The sequence below is a fragment of the Rhinolophus ferrumequinum genome, chromosome X, assembly GCF_004115265.2.
Source record: "Rhinolophus ferrumequinum isolate MPI-CBG mRhiFer1 chromosome X, mRhiFer1_v1.p, whole genome shotgun sequence".
Lineage (NCBI taxonomy): Eukaryota > Metazoa > Chordata > Mammalia > Chiroptera > Rhinolophidae > Rhinolophus > Rhinolophus ferrumequinum.
The window spans coordinates 65,303,946-65,317,711 of record NC_046284.1 but is presented as its reverse complement, the minus strand read 5'-3'; the positions used below and the strand labels follow the sequence as shown (position 1 = coordinate 65,317,711).

The window sequence follows — 13,766 nt, the reverse complement described above, 5'->3', positions numbered from 1 at the left end:
ATTTGTTTAGTAGATTTTAAAGGTTAATTGATCATTTATAAAACTTAAGACTTAAATATGTTATGAGTCATACTAAGAAAATTAGTTACCTTCTGAAAGGAGGTAAAAATTAGAAGGCAGTTGTTTTTAAAATCATACAAATTATTTCCTCACATCTCTTTGATGATAACAAAGGTGAAATATGAAATGTAGGAAGTCAAAATGGCTTTAAAAGTTGATCTCACCTTATCTACCCGTGGAAAATAATACCTATACAAAAATGCATTCTGGTTGTGAAAGGTCCACAGTGTTTACTATTTCCCTCATTAATCTATTCAGATATTTAACAACTCCTAATACAGTAGCCAATGAAAAATCAAGTTTGAAAGTAAAATTTACCTCACATGTTCCAAGGTAGAGAAAATAGTGTTCAAAAATCAAATAGGAAGTAAGAGTCTTAGTCTCATCTTGACTACGTCCTCATCGTGTGATCTCTGGCAAATCAGTTTAAACTCTCTGGACTGTGGTTTTCTCACCAAAATTTAAAGAGTTTGGATAAGATTTTTTGTGGTCTCCTTCATTCTTGAATTCAATGATTTCATAAATTCAGTGTGATGTTTATCATGCCATAAAGATAATGGAAAGGAAAATGAACATAAACACACACTCATGTACACACACATATACACACCACACTGTCTCACATATGCACACGCACATGAAAAATTCACATATGGGGGGAAAAGGTGAGAATTCCCTAAGAAGATCATTAAAATAATTTCTGCTTTACCTGCAAATAAATGAACAAATGAATAATTTGTAATTGTAATCTCTTACATAATAAATAGCCCATTTTGATAGGATTTGGTAAGCACAAAATCTGGTAGGATTTAGTTTTAACACAAAAGGAGAAAAGAGGAAGGGGTGAATTGTTGTGTTGGTGAATTAAAGCTGTTGGGAAGCCAAAAGTCACCATCAAGACTGGTGTGTGTGTGTGTGTGTGTGTGTGTGTGTGTGTGTGTGTGTGTGTGATTAAATTACTCAATTATGCTTCATTGATAGAGCGCTCTGTCTTGTAGTTCTGATTTATGTCCCACTTAGAGATATGTAGAGCTGACTTCTTTATCCCCCGTAATGTTCAAGTATTGTCCTTCCTCCTGCCCTTTGTGTAGACGAATTGTGAATGACTTTACAAGTCACTTTACAAGTGTCTTCCACCCTTCCTGAAAACCAGGTTGAACTTGTATGACTCTCTGTAACTCTCACAGGACCTAACATATAGTAACCACTCAAGAAATATTTGTTGAATGGTAAATGGTATTTCTAAACCAAAGTTTGTTTTGAGAGTTTGCCTTTTTTAAATATTTTTTCACGTTTTCATTTCACTTAGATTGTAGGGCATTCACAATCTTTTATATCAGTGGTCTGATATGCTGCAATAATACATACACTATGACTATTGTTATTTATTCTTCCATATCTCTAAAATATCATCATCACAATGATGCAGACTCACTACATGATTTTTGAGAGCTAGGATTTTTTTTTTTTATTATTCTAGTGGAAACTTTCTTTTATCTTAGACAGTATTTTCCCTGGAACAAGTGGTTTATTATTTATTTGGCAAAATTTTAATCACATATATTTATTACTATATGAATATTAACAAAACCTCATAAGTGTATTTTGGTCTGAATGGAATAAGTGAATATTAATATAACAACCAATATTTATAAAATAATTCAATAAATTTTGATGTAATTGCACCATCTGGAAAACACCAAATAAGATTAGACTCCAGTTACTATGCTCTCAGGGGTTGGCTCCATATGGGGCACTTAAAAATCAGACCACTGCTGTCAATGCTTTGGGGAATCAAGGGATTAAACATTCGGTGAACATGTGTTACAACGTGTGAATCTTAAACTACTGCACTGTTTTCCATAAGGAAGTAAGATACTAAAACTGAATCTTGACCTTGATTTTATTATTTGTCAAAAGGAAAATGGCATTTAATGGGTAGAATGATATTACTAATAGGTTATATAGTTATTGTGGCTTTAGTGTGGGGATCTGAAATAATATTTCCTGTTAGGTGCAGTGAAATATGCATAGCTGTGCAGTGTATCTTAGAGGTCATTTTACATAAGCTCTTACTAATTCACCATCCTTGTCAAGAATCCTCCAAAGCTCATACACCATGATCTGTGCACGTAGTAGATAGTGAAGCTGGTCTTAGGATGCAGATGTCCTTTCAGTTTCCAGACTCTCAAATGTTGAAGAGGATGTCTAGAAAATGGCATCTCTGAATTTAAGGAATACCATAGAAAAACTGTCAGACTGAAAACTTAAGGGCCTTACAGGGTCATTGTCATTTTAATCATTTGTTTATAACTAAAATCTTCATTATTGAAAATATAGGAAATATGGATTTGAAATAGAAAGGGCATCAAAATTAGCCATTTAATGTTTCAGATACTGCCATATTCATTTAAATATCTAATGGAAGACTCAAAGACACGTAAGTAAAATAGAAGAGAGTAACTTAAAAAGCTCAGTCTTGGGTTGCTTATGTGTAATGCCAACCCAACATATTGCAAAATCAAAGGGAAGAGGTGGATAAAAATAGTTAAATGATTAGTGTTGGCATTTGGCAACATGATGATTTCGTATTTTGCTTTCCTTTGCTCTCGTGAACTGCTACTCTGATCTGTCTAGACATGGCGTGCAATTTAGTTCAATGCTAAGTAAGTAAAGACAAATGGAGAAAGTGAGAATGATGTGGCAGGAATGGTGAAAAGTTAACATTAGCAGACATAATAAAATCAGCAGCAGTACGGGCATGCACAGAAAATGTGGCAGGCTCGTTGTAAACAAATTTTACAAGTAATGCTGATATATGTTTGTGAGTTTATTTATTTATTATCTCACATAATATAACAAGAACCAAAGTGTGGAAACAACAGGGAGGTAAATGCAACTTTATTGTGTATTAATTAAAAATTGCATTTAGGGGTTGGTAACAAAGTGTTTTTTTGTAAAAGACATTTGGAAATAATCAGCCCAGGGCTAGTATGGAGGCAACATAAACTCTTTAGGGCCCCAGTTTCTTTCTGCCCCAACAGTTACCACACAGCTTTCATCCTTTGATTTAGGGCAAGGTGTAACCATTCATGGGTGTGCAACCAGGGCAGTGGCACAAGGCCACAAACTCAAAAGGACACGGTGCTTGAGGTTTAATGCTCCAAAGTTGCAGGCTTCAAGTTTTTAATATATTTATCTTTGAATTTATGTTTTATAAGTGAAGTCTGATAGGACAATGGAGCATGTGCCTGGTGCTGAGAGCACTGACTCACAAGCCCTCACACCTCTTGCCTCCTCCCCATCTTTCCAAACACAATTTCTCAGCCTCCCTCTCTCTGTCCCTGCCCCATTACTGCTGCTGCTCTCTTCCCTAGGTGCTGGCTGGGACTTGGTGGTGGGTGGAGGGTCCCGGTTCCAACACTGCCGTCCACTACAGGTGGGGGTCCAGGAAAGAGTGAAGGAAGGGTGGGGAAAGTTAGGGTCAGGTGTGCACCCACCCCACTGCCTCTTGAGGTGGAGCAAAATGATGACCAGCTGGACCCTAGTCTGAGATCTCAGCAAACAACCCTCAACCCAGGTTCCAAGTCCATACAGTAGGTTGGAATCTCTTGGGATTTGCCTGTCTGTGATGGATTGGGACCTTAGACCCACAAAAAGAGAAGGTAAACTTCCTCATCTTCAGTCAAGGCCCTGTATTTTCATTTTGTCCTCCATCCTGCAAATTGTGCAGCTGTCCTTGATTTAGTCATTATGTTAATGAAGAAGAAGAAAATGAATATTAACCAACTGGCAGTCCCTACTGCAGCATGAAAAAGACCTGTCTAAAAATTATAGCTCTCTGAAAATTAGTGAGATTCCTGGGGAGGTAGTAGTGAGTTTTGTGCTACCAGAAATATGCAAACAGAAGGTCTGTAAGTTATATGGTTATTGTAGAGTCAAGATAAGCATCAATGGGCGGTTATATTAGTTGCATTCTGGTATCTCTGTTATTCCTGAGTTTCTATGATTTTAGGTGAAAAATATAAGATTAGCAGATCTGACTAATTTTCTCAATTTGTCTTTTAAATGTTGGAGTTGGGTGTTATAGAACTTTGTGTATTAGCTGTATGGTACATTAAATAGTGACAGATATATTAATCAGTATAATATCAGTATAATCAGCATAATTATCAGTATAATCAGTATAATATTAATCTCTTAATTTCAAGAAATTTCATTTAATGAGAAGACTTGCTGTTTTTCACATGTAAATAAATATACTCGTGTATGGATTTACATTTCTAATGCAAGAGTTAGGAAATAATTATGGTAAACTATTGAGCGGTATTAATCTAGTTATAATATGTATCATACATATTAAACAAGCTATCATATACATATCATACATATCACATCATAAATATGATGAATGTTTGAAACGTATCATATATTGCAAACATTCATCATATTCATGATATGACTGCTTTCAAACATTCATCATATTTAACTTGATATATAGATTCATATAGTCAGAATGATTCACATCTCTCACATCCTTTCAATCTAATTAATTGCCTCAAAAGTAAGTATACTTTGTATGATTATCATATGTGACTTACTTATCAGTGGAATTGAAATTCTGTTTAAATGTACAAAGTAAAATATGTGTTACATACCAATTAATTTTCAAGTCTGTTCTTAAGGGTGAAGAGAGGTTGAGTGCGTGGGGTTCCTTAACAATATTCTGATATTAAACTTTTCAGTTGTCAACATAAAGTAAAAGCAGATGTAAAACTATTAATTATGCATCATGTGGAACACAACTATACACTGGGCAGTGTCTTTCTCTGGGCTAGAAAGTTTAACAGCATCTGTTACTCGCTTGTTGATGACCTCTTCATCAAAACCAGATAGTATTTCTTTGTTTGTTTGTTAATGGCAGAAAATAAATCTCTCCTCATTGGTCTTTGAAAACTATAATTGACATAAAATAGTTATAGAAATATGACTCATCTTCTAAACTTTCATGTAAATAATGTTTAGAAGCACACATCTTAGAAGACCATAGAAATATTTTTATTTCCATAAAGACCTTACCAAACAGGCGAATTATATACATTTAACAGATATAATTTCTATGATTGCTAGCTTGTAACATAATCGCATACCAGAACACCTGCATCCTAGGACAATTTCACATCTATCACATAGCTTGAGGTGATAGAAGTGTGTGGAAATGTGGTTAAAAATTTGCATAATCTTAGTGTTGTTTTTGCTGTTACACAAAAGATTGAATTTAACAGACCAGTTCCACACAACAGCAATTGACAGAATTGTCTTAGTGTGAGTATAACTGAGTCTCATGGACAGTTTCAGGTGACTTCAATAATAGCCTGATAATAGCTATAATATAGTTGAAAGGTAGATTTATAGGACTTTCATATGAATATATATGACCTTATAATGAAAATTCTAACTATCTTTTTGTTATCTGCACAGCCTGATTTTGTTTTCTTTGATCATTCCTGTGAACTTTCTTTGCTGAATGTTTTTTGAAGTGAAACATACATTCAGAAAAGTACACAAGTGATGAGCATACAGCTCAATGAATGTTTATAAAGTGAACACACCTATGAAACCACCATCCATATGATGAAATACCCCAGAAGCTTCCCTCATGTCACCCTCTACTTACTCCCCCACACCCACACAAAATTAAGCACTATCTTGCCTTCCGTAACTACTATTTAATTTATTTCCAATTTTTAAACTTTAAATACGAAATCATGCTGTATATTTGTTTTTGGCTTCTTTTATTTGAAACTATTTGCTGAGATTCATCCATGTTGAGAGTAGCAAGTTTATTTATTTTCATTAGTGTATGCTATGTCACTGTATGCTCATATTATCATTAACATGTCCACTTTTTGTTGATAGAAGTTAGGTATTGTTTTATTTTTTGCCAACTGTGAATAGTGCTAATATAAACATTCTTGTACATATCTTTTAGTACGTATATACATGTATATCTATTGGGTTTAAACCTAGGAGTGGATTGGCTGGATTATAAAATGTACATGTATTCAACTTTAGTAGACCCTGAAAAACAGTTTTCCAAAGTGGTTGTGCCAGTTTACACTTCAAGCCAACAGTGTATGAGTGGTTCAGTCATTTCACATCTTCATTAACACTTGGTATCAGCAGTCTTTTTTCATTTAAGTCATTCTGGTGATTGTGTAATAATATCTCATTGTGATTTTAATTTGAACTTCTCTGATGAGGTCCATCATCCTTTCATATTTGTTGGACGCCTGAAGATTTTCTTTTATAAAATGTAATGATTTTGCCTCTTTTTACTAATTATGTAGTCTGTCATTTTCTAATTGATTTGTAAAAGCTTGTTATGTATTTTTGGATATGAATCCATTGGCATATGTATTGTCCTATGTATTGATTGCAAATATATACTCCACTCTGTAATTTACTTTGTACTTTTATGGTGTTTTTTAATTAACGGAGATTCTTAAGAACAATTGTAAAGCACCACTATGTGTTGTAAAATAATATTGTTAAAATTTATGAAAGAAACCTTAACCTTGACAGAACTTGAAAGGGCCTTTGGGAGGAGCTTTTACATTCTATGTCATCAAAAGAGCCCTACAGGAAAAACTCTGTACTTACAACAGATCTTTATAGTTGTAAAAGCCCCTCCCCTTAACTTTGTCTTCCCCTCTATAAAGTGCTTTATTCATATTTATCTAGTTCAGTTTGTGCATGTTAATTGCCATGTTTGCTGGTACCAAATTCGGATCCTTTCTTTTCCCCCCAGATAAATCCTTTCAGTGATAGACTACCTAGTTAGCTAACTTTTGTTTTATGGTCAACATTTTGGAGGCTTGCCCGGTGTTCCAGAGACGAAAAACCCCAATAGCTTGAGAGCAGGTGAACAACCACGTGTCAGCACCCCAAAGAACACTTGGGTTTCCTGCTCTCTAGCACAAAGGCTTAGGGTGGGTCTTCTTCTGGAATGTAGGTTCAGCTTTCAACGTTCTGAAGCTCTCTGGGCTTTATTTGGGAACTGTCTGGAGGTATTTTGTTTTTGCTTCTATTGTTAATAAAAGGTTTTGCTTGTCTGTTTGCTCACATGCTTGGTGGACACTTTGAACTGACTTCCTAGAGGGATCAAGCTTCTTTATGGGACTGCACCAGATTTTAGTCAGATTCCACACGGAACTGGGACATTTCCATGGAAATGGTGCTAGGCTTCGGTCTGATTCTCTCTAGAACCAGACCATGTCTCAGCCATTGGTTGTCTCTCTTGACATCAGGCTGTTCTACTAGAACTACACTGTATCAGCCTATGAACTGACTCCCTCAAGATGGGGTTGCTTTTCTAAATCTGTGCTGTTTAAGCCATCAGCCAGACACCTTTCAGGATTTGACTGTTCTAAGTGGAGCTAGCTGTTATCTAACCTGCAGGTTACTCATGCTGTTGTAGACTGCTTTGGGCCCTCGCTCTAGAAAAAAGTCGCTGAATAATTGGACCTCAGTTATCTCTGAGATAAAGCTCAGAAAACTCTTAAAACAGCATAGCAGACACTTAGGGTATCCCATCCATGCCTGTATCCTACCTTGGAGGTTTCCTGCACACTGACAGATTCAACAGTTTTTTTGTTTGTTTGTTAGTTTTTTTTTTTAACATTTTGGATTAAATATCAATTTATCCAAAGCTCCTAACTGTTTACCAGTGAAATGAATCTCGTTGGTGGATACAGACAATGCTTCTTTCTTGTTCACTGACAATAGATGATTGTACTGTGTTTATACAGCAGCAACTGACAAGAAATATCCCAAATTTTGTCTTCTGAGACTATATTTTAGATGCTAAGACCAAATATGTATGCCCTGGAGACAGTCTTAGGTTTGCTTTTAAAAAGGGAAGTGTCTGAAAAAGTCACTATAGTAGATATATCCATGTAAAATTATTCACACCTCTCATTAAAATAAACAAAACAGTAAACACAAATTAGGTTTCTAGTTCTAATGTAATCAGTGACTCTTTGACTCTAACAAATCCTCAGTCCACAAAAACCAGCATACAAAGGAAATTTTAATATGAACAATATAGTCCAACAATCAGGTTTATTTTTATCTACGTTTTACCTATTTGACTAATTTACCTCACTGAGTTAAAAAAAAAAATCAATTATTCAACTGTCATATACAGATAATTTAAAAGAATATTTTTAAAAAATTAGGTAGTATAACATGACTAAAGAAAATCAATACAATTAACTATGATGTCCAGTGATGTAATAAATATGTCAGGACCTAGGTCATGAACAATGGCCTGGTCGTGACAAGAAAAGAACTCCAGAGGTTAAGCCGTCCAGTGAAAAGTAGCAGAAAGCCCTCCTGAATGGCATGTCAGACTGCCCCAAAACATTAAAACCTCTATAGAAGACCAAGTCTTTCCCCTCAAAACCAGAAATAAAAAGTGCCACACAAATCTGACCTCTTTTCTCATAGATGGTGGTTCTCTTACCCACATAGTATTACCTTTTCTGATTCTGAATGCAAGCCAAAATAATCACACTTTCCTCAAAAGTAAGCATAACACAAATAGGAAATATGTTAACATGTTAACAACAGATGTCAAAAACAAAACATTCAATAGCATGAATACCATTTGTTGAAGAAAAATACATTAGAAGACTTTTTTAAATAATTCAAAGTGATAAATCACTATTGTGAAACACACTACATGTGGCTCAGTTAGATACAGCAAACATAACAGTAATGATTAGGAGAGTTCCAGTCAAGATGGCACAGTAGATAAACATGCTTACCGCCTCTCATGAACACATCAAAATTATAACTAAACTATACAACAACCATCATTGAGAATCACCTAAAATCTAGCTGAACCAAATCCCTACAACTAAAGGACATGCAGAAGATGCTACTTTGAGACTGGTAGGAGGGGCAGAGACGCAGAATGGGCTGGTCCCACACCGGTGTGTGACCATTAAAAATCAGGAGGGATATCTCTGCTGTGGAGGTACCCCCTAGAGGAACAAGGGGTACCAGTCCCTCCCCAGCCCAAGAATCCAGTGCCGGGGAGAGAAACCCCCATAATTTCTGGCTGTGAAAACCAGTGGAGATTGTGGCTGAATGAGACGCAGGGTGGCTGGAGTCCCAGGCGCTCCTCTTAAAGGTACTACCCATAGAATTACTCATGGATAACATCAGTGGCTCAGAGCACCAGCTCTGGGACAGCAGCTAGGGGTGGCAGGGACAAATGCTGCAGACTTTCCTAGGGTTCGTGGACCCCAGACAAGCAGCATCTGGCTTGAGCGTCTCCCGTTCCTCTGGCTGAGCAGTCCTAAGACCTGTACTAGCGGCAGCTGGCCTTGGTTTGCAGCTTGGTCTCTTGAGGCACTTCCAAGAATGGTGTGGGCAGCAGCCACCTGCTGATTGCTTTGTGGCTCCTGCCAGGTGGCCCCGGGTGTGGCACAGGATGCAGCTGAAATTGACCTGCAGCAGATTCCCTCCAAGGTGGTTCTGGGGCTGCACCCAGTGGCCAGCTTTGAAATGAGCTAGAGCATCACCCAGCTGCCTCGAAAGATGATGTACACAAGGGGTGGTTTAGGCAGGCACCAGTCCTGCTGAGGCAGATCCTTCTCTATAGGGTCAGCCCCTGCACCAGAATTCCTCCACTGTAGTCATGGCCAGTCCTCAGCAACAAATAAGCATGAGTTTCAATCTGTCCCATTAATGGGCAAACAGCAACTAAGGCTCAAATATAGCAGGAGGGATGCACAACCCACATGAGGGATACACCTGGAGTGTGTGCCTCAAGTGATAAGAAAGACTGCGTCACTGAGCCCCACAGCACACCTACTACATAAGGCCACTCTACTAAGAAAGGGAGACATAGTAGCCTTACCTAATACATGGAAACAAACACAGGGAGGCAGCCAAAATGGGGACACAAAGAAACATGTCCCGAATAAAAGAACAGAACAAAGCTTCAGAAAAAGAACTCGACAAAATGGAGACAAGTAAACTACCAGACACACAGTTCCAAACACTGCTTATAAGGACGCTCAGTGATCTCAGGGAGAAAACTCTCAAACAAAGAGAGTTGAAACATAAAAATGGAGATAGAAAACAAAAAAGAACTGGTCAGAAATAAAGAATACAATAATGGAAATGAAGAATACGTTACAGGGAATAAACAGTAGATAGATGAAGCAGAGGATCAAATCAGTGATTTAGAAAATAAGATAGCAGAAAACAGCCAATAAGAACAGCAAAAAGAAAAAATCCAAAAAAAATGAGGAGAGTTTAAGGGGCCTCTGGGGCAATATCAAGAATACCAACATTCAAATCATAGGGATAACAGAAAGGAGAAGAGAGACAGCAAGGAATTGAAAACCTATTTGAAGAAATAATGATGGAAAACTTCCCTAACCTCATGAGAGAAATAGATATACAAGCCCAGGAAACACAGAGAGTCCCAAACAATATGAACCCAAAGAAGCCAGCACCAAGACACCTCATAATTAAAATGCCAAAGATTAAAGACAAAGAGAGAATCTTAAAAGCAGCAAGAGCAAAGCAGTTAGTTACCTACAATGGAGCACCCCTAAGACTATCAGCTGATTTCTTAACAGAAACTTTGCAGGCCACAAGGGACTGCCACAAAATAATCAATGTATTGAAAAGCAAGGACCTACTACCAAGATTACTCTATCCAGCAAAGCTATTATTTAGAATTGAAAGACAGACAAAGATATAAACACACACACACACAAAAAAAAAAAAAAAAACTAAAGGACTTTATCACCACCAAACCAGCATTACAAGGAATCTTAGAGAGACTTCTTTAAGACAAAAAAATAAAAATAAATAAATAAATAAATAAACAAATAAAAAATATGAATAATAAAATGGCAATAACTACATACCTGTCAACAATTAATTTCAATGTAAATGGACTACATGCTGCAATCAAAACATAGGGGAGCTGAATGGATAAGAAAACAAAATGTTACATCAGATCAACAGACACACAGGCTTAAAGTGAAAGTATGGAGTAAGATATTTCATGCAAATGGCAATGAGAAAAATATCAGGAGTAGCAATACATATATCTGACAAAATAGACTTTAAACTGAAGAATAAAATAAAAGACAAAGAAGGGCACTATATAACAATAAAGGAATCGATCCAATGAGAGCACATAACCCTAGTAAACACGTATGCACCCAAAATAGGAGCACTTAAATATATAAAACAGATATTGACTGACATAAACACAGAGATCAACAGTAACACTATCATAGTATGGGACTTCAATGCACCACTGACAACAATGGACAGATACTCCAGACAGAAAATCAGTATGGAAACAGCGGCCTTAAATGATATATTAGACCAGTTGGATTTAATCAATATTTTCAGAGCATTTCACCCCAAAGATGCACAATATACATTCTTCTCAGGCGCACTTGGAATATTTTCCAAGACAGACCACATGTTAGGCTACAAAACAAGCCTCAATAAATTTAAGAAAATTGAAATCATACCAAGCGTCTTCTCTGACTACAGTGCTGTGAAATTAGAAATCAAGTACACACAAAAAACTGGAAGGCACACAAATACATGGAGGCTGAATAACATGTTACTAAATAATGAATGGGTCAACAGTGAGATCAAGGAGGAAATCAAAACATACCTCCAGAAAAACAAAAATGAAAACACAATGACCCCAAATCTATGGGATACAGCAAAAGCAGTCCTAAGAGGGAAATTCATAGCAACGCAGGCCTACCTAAAGAAACAAGAAAAATCTCAAACCAACAGTCTATCCTTACAGCTAAGGGAACTGGAAAAAGAACAGCAAAATAAGGGAGTACAAGGAAGGAGATAATAAAGATCAGAGTGGAAATAAATGAAATAGAGACCAAAAAAAACAATACGAAAGATCAATGAAACCAAGAGCTGGTTTTTTGAGAATGTAAACAAAGTAGACAAACCTTTAGCTAGACTCATCAAAAAAGAGAGAGGACCAAACTTAATAAAATCAGAAATGAAAGAGGAAAAGTGACAACAGACACCACAGAAATACAAAAAGTATTAAGAAAATACTATGAGCAACTATACTCCAACAAATTAGACAATCTGGAAGAAATGATCAATTTTCTAGAAGCATACAATCTTCCAAGGCTAACTCAAGAAGAAACATAAAATCTGAATAGACAGATTACTACCAGTGAAATTGAATCAGTAATCAACAGGCTCCCAACAAACAAAAGCCCTGGACCAGATGGCTTTACAGGTGAATTCTACCAAACATTCAAAAAAGAATCATCACCTATTCTTCTCAAACTATTCCAAAAAATCCAGAAGGAGGGAAGGCTCCTGAACTCTTTTTACAAGGCCACTATCACCCTGATTCCAAAATCAGACAAAGACATCACAAAAAAAGAAAACTACAGACTGATATCCATAATGAACATAGATACAAAAATCTTCAACCAAATATTATTAAACAGAATTCAGGAATACATTAAAAAGATCATACAACACAATCAAGTGGGATTCATTCCTAGTATGCAAGGTTGGTTCAATATGTACAAATCAATTAATGTGATACACCACTTTAACAAAATGAAAAATAAAAATCATACGGTCATATCAATAGATGCAGAAAAAGCATTTGGCAAAATCCAACAGCCATTTATGATAAAAACTCTTTGTAAAGCAGGAATACAGGGATATCTCAACATAATAAAGGCCATATATGATAAACCCACAGCTAACATCACACTCAATGGGGAAAAGCTAAAACCACTCCCCTTAAGATCAAGAACAAGACAAGGTTGCCCACTTTCTCCACTTTTATTCAACATAGTTCTGGAAGTTCTAGCCACAGCAATCACACAAGAAAAATAAATGAAAGGCATCCAAATTGGTAAGCAGGAAGTAAAATTGTAATTATATGCAGATGACATGATACTATATAGAGAGACCCCCAAACATTCCACCAAAAAAACTATTAGAACTTATAAATGAATTTAGTAAAGTAGCAGGATACAAAATTGATATTCAGAAATCAGTTGCATTTGTATACACCAATAATAAACTATCAGAAGGAATAATTAAGAAAACAGTCCCATTTCCAATTGCTTCAAAAACTATAAAATACTTAGGAATAAATTTAAACAAAGAAGTACTGCAATAATGCTAGCAGAGTACACACAAGAAGAAAAGTAACTGCACTAGATTGTAAAGACTGGGGTGGACCTCTTTCTTAAAGTCCAGTGTCCTTTGTCTTAAGATTTGGTGCAATATGTCAAAAAAAAAAAAAAAAAAAAAAGGAAGTAAAAGACCTATACTCAGAAAATTATAAGAGATTGAAGAGAGAAATTAAAGAAAATACAAATAAATGGAAACACATACCATGCTCATGGATAGGAAGAATTAATATAGTTAAAAAATATCCATACTGCCTAAGGCAATATACAGATTCAACGCAGTTTCTATCAAACTATCACGGACATTTTTCACAGAAATAGAACATATAATCTTAAAATTTTTATGGAACCACAAAAGACCCCGAATAGCCACGGCAATGTTGAGAAATAAGAACAAAGTGGGAGGTATCACGATACCTGACATCAAGTCATACTACAAAGGAATAGTAATCCAAACAG

The 13,766-nt window shown here is 36.1% G+C and overlaps 1 non-coding gene across 1 annotated transcript; it reads left to right on the top strand.

Moving 5' to 3' along the window:
- The first annotated feature begins 13,245 nt into the window (after positions 1-13,245).
- LOC117030492 (small nucleolar RNA SNORA81) lies at positions 13,246-13,406 on the top strand. The gene has a single exon (XR_004424408.1). It is a non-coding gene; the product is annotated as a small nucleolar RNA SNORA81 (small nucleolar RNA).
- Positions 13,407-13,766: the final 360 nt, after the last annotated feature.